Source organism: Pelobates fuscus, chromosome 8 (assembly GCF_036172605.1).
Source record: "Pelobates fuscus isolate aPelFus1 chromosome 8, aPelFus1.pri, whole genome shotgun sequence".
In the NCBI taxonomy this organism is placed as follows: domain Eukaryota; kingdom Metazoa; phylum Chordata; class Amphibia; order Anura; family Pelobatidae; genus Pelobates; species Pelobates fuscus.
In genome coordinates this window covers 161,529,184-161,540,301 of record NC_086324.1, presented here as the reverse complement: position 1 = coordinate 161,540,301, position 11,118 = coordinate 161,529,184, and positions in this window count along the sequence as shown.

The window sequence follows — 11,118 nt, the reverse complement described above, 5'->3', positions numbered from 1 at the left end:
AGAGGACCAAAAAAAAGCCCTAACACTATAACTATTAACCCTAAGCTACTGTTACTAAGCGACGAGTAACTCATAGTGACAATCGTAATTAACCAGCTTGTACCTAACCTGTTTTATTACCAAAAAATCTGTGCATTTTATCTAATGCTGCATGACTGTTAACAACTCTGTGCGCTCAAACTGTCTGATTATGCTGTTGTGGCATTGTTGGCACGCTTATGTTATTCCTGCACAGCAAAAATAAAGAATTAAAAAAAAAAAAAAAAAAAAGCCCTAAAACAACCATATAGAGCTAATTTCTCCATTACCTTCAATAAATTAACTGGATTCCTCCTATAATAACACAGTTATAAAACATAAATGGTGCAGAGCAACGTGGTTTTCAATTCCTGGCTAAAAATGGTCACGTTACCTAATGACCGACCCAGATTGGTGATTTGTGGAACAGTCTGGTGAGTTCTAATAAGCAATTTACAATATATTACAGGTTCCAAGTAAAAGTTTAACACTAATGTGGGAAGTGCGGAAGAAAGGGTTAATCATATGCCAAACACACTATCTCCTTTCTGCCACTCTCAATGGGCTGTATGTGATTTCAGCTGCGGTAATACCCAACAGATGTGTTTGTCCACTAAACTTAATTCGACATCTTTGTGACAAAAGGCTATGCAAATCCTATTGTATGTAATTGGTCAAAAAAGGGTTACACACATTGCTGACACTTTTCTCATTAATAACATGCCCATACATGTGCTGACTGTATTCTTGCAATAGGTGTTTAGTCTCTTATGTAGGGAAGAGGTTAAACTTTGCGGTCACCGCACACATCATCTGGGAAAGGAGTAGCGTCCGGAGCAGATGTTGCTGGGAAGAGTCCAGTTCCTGCATCCCATAGTGCTGTGAGCCTGTGAGTTTCTATCTAAGAGACCACCCCGGTCTGACCAGAGGCTTGTGTGTTCTAATAGACATGGATCTGTGTCTGTCCGTGACAGAGCGTTAGCTTCTGTACCAGCTCATATTTTCACCATTGTATTATCAAGCTCATCAGCCCTGCAACCTATTCTCAAGGTTCTATAATTTAGGAAACATCCAATTCTTTTAAAATAAAGATTTTGACAAAAAAAAATACTGGTCAAGTGGACTGGTGGTCCATTAGAATTGGTTTGACGGTCTGTAGTCTACTGCATTTACGTAGCCAACATTTATTGGCCAGTTAGACCTCTACTGGAGCCAAGCGCAGCCTAGGTTAATTTCAGAACCTGTCTAGGGGGACACTCATAGGGTGCTAAATAAAATATATAAAAAGTTGCACTAAACAGAATTTTTTGGGGGGGAAATATGGTCCCCTAGCTTCTGGGGTTTGGCAATCCCAGGCATGAATACTATGTACTAATATGAATACTATTTGAAAGATTAACCATTGTTTAAACTTGGCTCTGTAAAATAAACAGGAGAATGCAGGAGAAAAATGCAGGTGATGCATATTTTTGCTTTTAATGGTTTTTAAAATATCCCTTTAAAGCAAATATATATTCTTAACTACTTCCTCTCCCCTTGGCTACCACCATACAAGAGGGCCTTGGGGGCTACGCAAAAAATGCTAAAGCCCCACAACCGACAGTGCTTCTTTAATGTATTAATTATTAAAAGTACTCATGGGCAGGGTCTACCACATCCAACCTAACTTTAAATCCCCCTAAAAATTCTGAATGCTGAAGACAATAAACATAACACTCTGCTGTGGAAAATGTACAAGTTACTGTTATTTTCTGATCTTTGCAGACCTTGTCACATATTCTCTTAATTTGCTCAAAATGATGGCCATTCTTGGAGCATCTTTTATATTTTTTTTCATAGCTTTGTTTTTGTTAGTTTTTGTTTTGTTTTGGGGTTGTTGTTTGTTTGTTGTTTTTTTGTGCATTAATAATGAAAGCATTCTGAAAAAGAAACTCAAGTTCCATTAACTTTTGTGCTGTCTTACATTAATCTCTGTGAATGTCTCTCTTTTTGGCTCCCAATAAATAAATAAAGTGAAACGTTATGTTTATTGTGGATTTTGAAGAATCACTCTAATCTGTACAGTTTATAAAGACGTTTGTGGATGCTGCCCTCCCTTTTATTGTGAAGACATTTTCGACTGCATGCCTCCCATGAAAGCTATGAGAGTACCAGATGCATAGTCCCTGGTCGCTCACCAGCTCAGGACACCAAGGAATTGTCCCCAACCAGCATAGAGCTCACGGGTACTTAGAACATTCATGCTACACAGAACGCTCGTAGCCCTTAGGTAGCTGTCTGATCTGTCCACAAGGCCTCTGATTGAGCGGAAACTGGATCTGCAGCTAATGTAAGCTAGCTTTTTTATAACCCCCTCCAAAATAAATAAATAAAAAAATAAAAGTGTGTTTATATAAAACTTTATATAATACATGTTTTTGGGGGCTTTGCGAATACAAAGCCGTTGATTTATTTTTGTATGGAGTGTTCCTTATTATGTACTTTGTCCAGCATTATTTAACAGAATTACTAAACTTGGATATGGCTCTAGGCATTTGGCATTCTACCACATATATAAACATCTTTGAATGTTTAATGCCTTTATCTATCTTTTGCTAGATAGCTTCTGAATGCTACAAACATATATTATAATGCATAATACATTTCAGACTAGCGAAGAAAACAACTATTTATTAGCACTGAGAAATCAAAAAAGTTTAAAAAAAAAACCTGAAATCGTTTGAATGAACTTATAATATGAACGCTAATATTAAGTAATAAATGGCCACAAAGTCAAGTAAATATATTGCAATGTAATTGTGTCCTTTATAGAATGTAATAGAATGAGTTGCCCCGGTATGATACATTTTACATCTTCATTTATTTATTTTTGTCATGAACAATATCAGCTCATATCTATGCTCTATTAAATAAAATGGGAGCATTTACAAAATAGCACATCTTTGGCTTCCCTTCCATCAATCCTTTGAAAGTTCAACCTTTAAAACACATTTTCTAAATTTTCATACTTTTGATCCAAAAAGGAAACAACAACAAAAAACCCTGTACAATTTAAATAGATTTGCCACAAAGAGGGTGGAAAATAATTTCTTGACTCCACAGAGGCAATCAGATTTCTCATTGGATCAACAACCTGCTCATATACACGTTAATTATATCCTTGAAATTATGTATTTTTTTAAAAAAAAAACAAACATCTAGGAAGAACCTTGCACAGGCAAAGTGTAAAAATTATTAATGGAGGATAAGACCGATCTAAAATTCAACTACATTTTTTGGATAGGTTTTTGGTAAATCCCTGTCTGTAACTGTTTTGAGCAGCATACCATCAGTCCGACTCCCTCAACCCTGTGTGTTGCAATAGGCATACCAGACTAGTACACCTAAAATTATAATAAGTTTAAAAATGACAAAAATTATTTTTACAAAATAGGGCCGGATAGGGGGCGGAGCTACAGGCTGCCTGAGAAGATGCGCTCAGCACAAGCTCCGTTCAAAACTGCACAAAAAACAGCTTTACAGCTTACAAACATCGGTGACACCGACTACAAAAGCTCCCAATTACGGGTCACACAATGGGGAAACACTCACAAAAGAGACAAAACAACCCAGGACGTTGCTATCAAGATATCAGAGAATTACTGCTCCGGGGAGCACCGCGTGCAGCACCCAAGATGGCCAACGCTGCCGTAGAGACTTGCTCCGATGAGGAACCTTCACTGGATACCCTCAATGAGCAACCCCAGAGAGGAGGTTTACACCACACATCTTCAGAGGAGGAAGATGATATGCCAGCTACCAAAAGGGACATTAAGTCACTGTTAAAGGACATTAGATCCCTATTTCAAGCAGACCTGGCGATAGTTCGGGAAGATGTGCACTCCCTCACAGGCAGAGTGAAGCTGACAGAGGAAGAGGTCTCAAGACTACTCACCACACAAGCCGCTAGGCAAGAGGCTCAGGTGAAAACTAGCCAGGCCCAGGAAATTCTGGCAGCGAAGATGGCGGACCTGGAGGACAAAAGCAATAACATCAAGCTCAGGGTAGTGCCAGAAGAGGTGGCCATGGTGGAGCTACCCCAATATCTACGCCGCCTGTTTTACCGCCTGCTCCCACCTAAACGAGCAAAAGCCATCTTACTAAATGGCTGCTACCGCCTACCCAAGCCATCAAATGGCCAGGAAATATCCTCAAAAGAAATCATAGTCCAATTTGTGTCCTCTCTGGACAAAATGGCAATACTGGCTGTGGTACGTGACTCATCAGCCTGCGAATTCGAATCGCAAACACTCACTTTCTACTCTGACCTGTCTCGGGCCACCCTAATGTGGAGACGCTCCATGCGCCCGTTACCAGTGTCCTACAGTGGAATGGAATCCCCTACAGATGGGGCAATCCCTGCTCACTTCAAGCCACCAAAGAAAGAACGCTGCACCGCGTCACTGACGCTGCTGAATCCCGAACCTTCCTGCAAGTGCTGGGCCTCTCCCTGACAGAACAATCGAAACGGCCCCATCAAAGGTACACACCGCCGGTATGTGGAGAAGATACAACCCCTCACCCCTAACAAGGACCGGCAGCGAGGAGCTAAAACGGCCCCAACTGGCTAAAACTGTACATTCTTTCTTTGACTTTTAAACTTGTTTACTGCTTATGCTATAATGGCCACCACACTCAACCACATGGTTTTCCACGTGGACCTTTTTTTTACCTCCTAGACAGTGCCTTACGAGCACGACACATTCCGATGACCGACACATAGGGAAGGCTATCGAAAGTTTGTTTTCACTGTATTCTAATTTATAGTCACTGTATATAATTAGCGTGTAACCATAACAACTGCCGAAGATACCCACCAAACAGAGATGAGGTATGATATAAACCCCAAGCTTAACACCTCCAGGATGGCTTAATTAAACCTCCCCACCCCATCTGAAGCAAGTTACTAAAGCGGGCTACAAAGTTCTAAACAGCTGTTTCGCTACCATATTTAATCAGGCCCAAAGCACAGCATTATAATACCCTCAACGCTTTAACCAGTACTAGCACAAGTCGAGTCCTACACGCCACCTATTATCTGCTCACGCATGTGCAAAACACACTTACTTAACCATGTATTGCTACTGTTAAAAAAATGTTAATACGTATATGTGGTCACTGAATGCCATGGCTCTTGTTTACAACTATAGGCCGATAGCAGCACAGTTTCTGCCCTAGTTAATACCCCCAATTCTGAGACCATGGTCAGTTAATCTCAAAGCTCTGGGATAACGCCACCCCCTAGCCAGCCTCTACTAACCTGCAATTCTCTTGTAGAGCCACACTATGACCCAGGAGGGCTATCCCAGCTAGGCTAATCTCCTGTAGGCTAAGCATGTTAATATATGGTACTTTATTATATATTGCTATAGCTCACAGCACTACCAGCAACCACAGAATGTTATGCTCACCATTTATGACATACTCCATGTTCAGCATGTTTAATTTAGCTACTGACATATTGTTACCCCTTTATTATATAAAAAAAAAAAGTGCAGTGTCTTGGCATTTCTTGCTATTGCTGCACCAAAGTGTTATCAAAATATCCAGAAAAATGCCACTGTATAATTGATTGATTATTTCTCAAATAGCCTCCCTGTGGGATTAATCAGGCTATACCTGAGCAAGGTTTGTGGGTCTGTGCATAGAAAGTCACTGAGCGGCCTAAGGCAACCAGGATATAAAAAACAGAGCCTTGGTGATCCCCTGCTTCCCCAGGAGCCAACACAATAGTGCCACAGACCTGACCATTAAAAATGTCCTAGTCTCTTCTTCGGGAAAGTAAAAGATCCCACCAGGCATCCCTACACAGGTGTGGGCAGTATAGGAAGGTAAGTCCTCTAGTTGCTCTATAGGTATTGTACCATCTGTAAAAAATGTTCCAATCTCATGGTTGCTGCATTGCTTCCAAGGATGGCCCACTCAGAATTTCATATTTACAAGGTCAATAACATCTGGTCATTGAGTTGGGTAACAATACATACGTCCCATATTGACATCACAGTTTATCCTTCTTCGTTAATAAATAAATAAATAAATAAATAAATCTTTCACCTTGTTGGTCTTCATGGGGGCTCCCTGGTCCTTGTGCCACCAGGTCAATGCACATTAGTCACACCTGTTTTGACTTCACCACTCGTGTTACTGCTGACCAGGGAGTCTACTCCTCCATGTATAACGACCCACGATAATAGCCAGGGTACGGCTCTACCTGTTTTATATAGGTACCTGTGTGTACTAATCTATACCTGCCGAGATCTGCAAGTCTTACACTATCTTTTTAGAGACCTGCGAGTCTCAACTGACCACTGCACTGCTTGACTTTTATGGGTACCTGCGTGTACCACCATACTGTTGATCTTTAGATGTCATGTTGGTAACAATAATTTGACTTATCACAAAATACTAAAACAAAAAATGTACAATAGACAGAAATTTACAAACACAAAAAAACTAATTTCATGGATATATACTGAAGTGTAAATTGTTGAAAATTCTAAGTAAATGTCATAATTTATGTATTCTGTCTGCTTTCCTGACAATTCACACTTTAGTGAATAAGCCTGTTTGAAATGATTTCCCCCCATTATTGTTTATAAGTTGGTTCTCATCATTACTGTGGTCACAAATATTACTCGTATAATAAAATCTCACTGCTATAATGGCTAATGCACAGGAGCATGGCTGTGAATACATTACACACCTTTCACAGAGAGGGGGATAATGTCTCATATTAGCGGAAATTAAGCCCAACACAACATATTTGCACTAATGCACTTTAATAGAGCTTATCCATTTTATATGTTAAGCCCTCGGTGATCAAACTGTGTCATGTTCTTACTTAGGCCCACAGCCATAAGTGATTAAGAACCGACAGAGTACTCTCCTACTAGAGGCAATTTGACTTTGCAGAATAATTCACATCATATTATCAGTTCATTATCTTAACCCTATATGGGCTAAGGTGATTATATTACTGATTTTATTAGAGATCGCTATTATAAATTGCTCCCCAAAAAAATATTTTTTTGTACAATATAAAGAAAGGCAAATCAACATTTGTTAGGTTAGTAAATGTGTTGACAATAAATTGAGACAGAGAAAGAGATTTTTCTACAATTTAAAGTAATTAATTCAACCCTTCTATTCTAAACCTCAGCCCTCCTTCCTGTGCCAAGAGGCTTGTGGTATATAATTTATTATACCCATCATCCATTCCATTGCATAGATATGGAGAGCACATTGATGGACTTGTTTCCCACCTCTAACTTGCAATGAAAAGGTTAATGCTGCTGTAACTATAGTTTCCGATGAGACTTACTTGCCGCACACTTAGAACACGAATCCTCTCAACGAGGCTGTCATTGCTGCATAGAATGTATCTCGGTGTTTAGAAGATTGGAGTGAGGACACACATGCAGAATACAGGGTGGAGATTGCCTTGTGATGAATTAACTCCTTTATTCAGGCACTACATTGAATCTGCTTCATACACAAGCGATGTCTAATGTTGCTATTTGTAAGATTAACCCATTTGGCTGAAATCATTTTTTTAATTTGTACAGTCATTGTCATGATATCACAATGGGTTTTATATAAAAGATATAAAATGGGACACAATTGTCAGAGTCAGATTAGGTTCCAAGAGGTTCCATAGGCAGGTTACCATTTGAGCCCCCCTCTCCTTCACTAATTTTCCTTGTGCTTCACATACTGCCACTCCTAACATTTCATTCTTTACTCAATACAGTTAATATACAATGTGGGACAGAATTCTGAGTACGATTTGACAGATAAGTAACTGATTTGTTAGTTGTTCATTTGGGGTTTTTTTTGTTGCAGGTACAGGTACTCTTAATAGCTCCCAACTGATTCCTCTTCTGCAACTGTCACTGGTCTAATACTATCCTTACCTTTTGTGTCATTTTACCCCACTCCCTCTAGCATGTAAGCTCATTGAGCAGGGCCCTCAACCCCTCTGTTCCTGTGTGTCCAACTTGTCTGGTTACAACTACTTGTCTGTTCGTCCACCCATTGTAAAGCGCTGCGGAATTTGACGGCGCTCTATAAATAATATAATAATAATGATAATAATAATACATATAACTGAGTCTTGGGGGATCCACCATTGGTAATTTTGTGAAGTAACGACAAGTAAAAATAGTGGAATTTTATTAATGTGAGATATCGGGACGGAAAAATGTTTATGTCCTGTAGAGTAAAAATCGTCCTGAAATGTGGTTTCAAATAGAATGGGGCAGCTGCCCATAGAGTCAGTGCCACAATGTACCTCCTGAGACAACTGTTAATCGAGCGGATAAGTTCTAATGATTCCCAGATTAATTGGCCGCCACGTTCACATGACCTTTCAGAGATATCTGAAGGAGCAGGTGTACATGAAGAAACACATACACTTGAGTCGCTCAAGGAGAATATCAGTGCAGAAATCTGATTGCTAGAGCTTCAAACATTAACTAATGTTATGAAAAATTTAATTGAAAGAGCCCGACTTTGCGAGGCGGCAAATGGAGTTTATTTAAAAGATGTTATCTTCTGTACCTAGTCAAACAAATCCCAATATGTTAAGCATGCATGGTATGTAATATTATTGAAATTGGATAATTAATAAAACAGTTATTGATTCTTCAAACCATCGTCTGAATCTTGGCCCACCCAGTAGTTACTGTGGAATGTCTGTGAATGTAGAGATGTATTTGTTTGCAATGTCAGCACCTTTACACTCCTAAATTGAGATGGATTAACATTGCCCAGGGCCCTAGGCAGGGTGCCAGATTGGGGCACCCTCCTAGGGCACTGGCCTTTGTATCTGCGTGTGGTGCGTGTGTGTGGTGACTGAGTGTCGTGTATGTGGAGGAGAAGTGTAGAGGGGTCTCTGGCACTGTGCACCTGTATACATGTCTGAGCATCCTGGAGTGTGTGTCTGTGTGCATCTGTATGTATGTTTCTGGGAGTATATGTATAGGGGGTAGTGGGTAGTGCGTTGTGTTGGGTGTAGTTGGGGTGCTTGTGGTCTTTGTGTATTGTTGTTACAGGGTATGTGTGGCAGAATGAGAGGAGTGGTGAGTGTGACACAGTTGGGGTTAGTGTGACAGGGTGCATGGCGATTGTTACAGGGTTATTGTGGCAGGGTAAGAGGGTGGTGAGTGTGATAAGGTTAGGGGAGGTAAATGTCATAGCGTGAGGGCAAGCAATTGTGATAGGTTGAGCAGTGACAAGGTTGACGGGTGAGTGGCTGTGGCAGTGCGACAATGTGTGGGGCTGAGTGTGTGTGGGGAGTGGCAGTATGTAAGGAGGCTGTGTTAAGCACAATCTCCTCACACTAATGCAGTTTATTTTTTGTATATAATGTTTGCCCCCTTTTCTGTTTACTTTATGGGCAGCGAGGGGAGCAATAATACATTCCCTGATGGAATAATTTTTAGACATTAGAATGAATTCTCTCTAAAATATGTGTCTGTCGCTATTTTTGTGCTTGCTCTGTCTATCTGTGAGTCACTGTTATCTGTAATTGAATTTAAAAATTCTGATGTTCTTTTATTGATCGCATCTAAGTGTGATTGTCAATAAAAAAAAAATCACCTAAAAGAAAATCAAAAACATTTTCCAAACTAAATAAAGATTGTAACAGTAACTGTGTTTTATTAGTGAAGTGTTTTCTGTACCCTAAAGCACTACAACACGTAATACAATTAATGAGCTGATCTATAACAGAATAAATAGCAAGTTTTAGAGTTATTGATTCTGAACTGTGCAGATACGTGATAATGTGAACTATTGACGGTGAAATTTATCTTGTGATTTCTCTGGGTCTAAGGTGCAAATGCTTCAATCCTCAATTTCAATTCTGTCCAAAATAATACACATCGATCTTTTGCCAGGGGCGATTCTAGGTTTTAATGCCCCCTGAGAGAATGTTGACTAATCTGCCCCACGTTTACCAAATTTGATATTATTTATATAAAATTGAAGAAGAAAAAACACTGCAATACATAAGGTCACTTGTTTATTTCCTTTGTATATATTTCCAGAAGTGCATAAAAGTTTTAACATTTAGACAAGTCTGTTCTTTATTTGTCACTTGGTTGAAACTCAAACTGGCAAATTGTCTATTTAATTTGATCATAATGAAGTGTTACTTATGTTACTTTTGTAAACTGTTGAATTCCTGCTTCCAGTCTGATTCAATGTATTATTCCATAATGAATGCAGGGGAAAAAAGTAGCTTCCAGAAGATAATACATTGGGAAATGTATAACTGAATAAGGCTCAAGAAGCGAGAAATCTTTTTTTAACCTCATTAATGTCAACCTGTCATAACATGTTTACTTTAACTTAGAATATCACCTAAAGCAATGAATTTAACATTTGCCGTATAGATAAACAATATAGTTAAAGGGACAAGGTATCTATTGTAACTGCTTCATCTCATTGAAGTGGTTATAGTATCTCACAAGTCATTTTTTTATTTTCAGTAATAATAACAGTGATTATTTAAGCTAGTTTTAATTTTACTATAGCATTATGTTTACTTTCTGGAATTGTGTTCTTTTCATTTACAAGTTGCAATAAAAGTGTAGTTTTAATTTAAAGCGGCACTGTTACCATCGGGGGACTTTGCATTATTTGCAAAGACCACCGACGGTGACATCGGTGCTAGGGGTCCGGAGGCCGGAGGGGCAGCAACCCTTGCGTGTGCTGCCATCCTCATCTGTTTCTGGCACTTCAGCAAAAGTAGCCGATGTCATAGCTGTACTCTTGCACATACGTGAGATTACAGCATTTTGTTCAAAGGAGATCGCAGGATCCTCCATAGATAGAGCCAATTCCCTGCAGCCATCACTGGTGACATCCAGCTCAATACATCTATGTCACGGTGATATAACCTAACACGCAGAGTCTAGGATAACAATAGTAGACCAGACAGAACAGACATATTACTGGATATTAGAGTGGTCTGGGCAAAAGAGATAAATCATAGTCAAAATACAAAAATATCAGAATAACATATAAACAAGCCAGGTCAGGATTACATAAGTACTC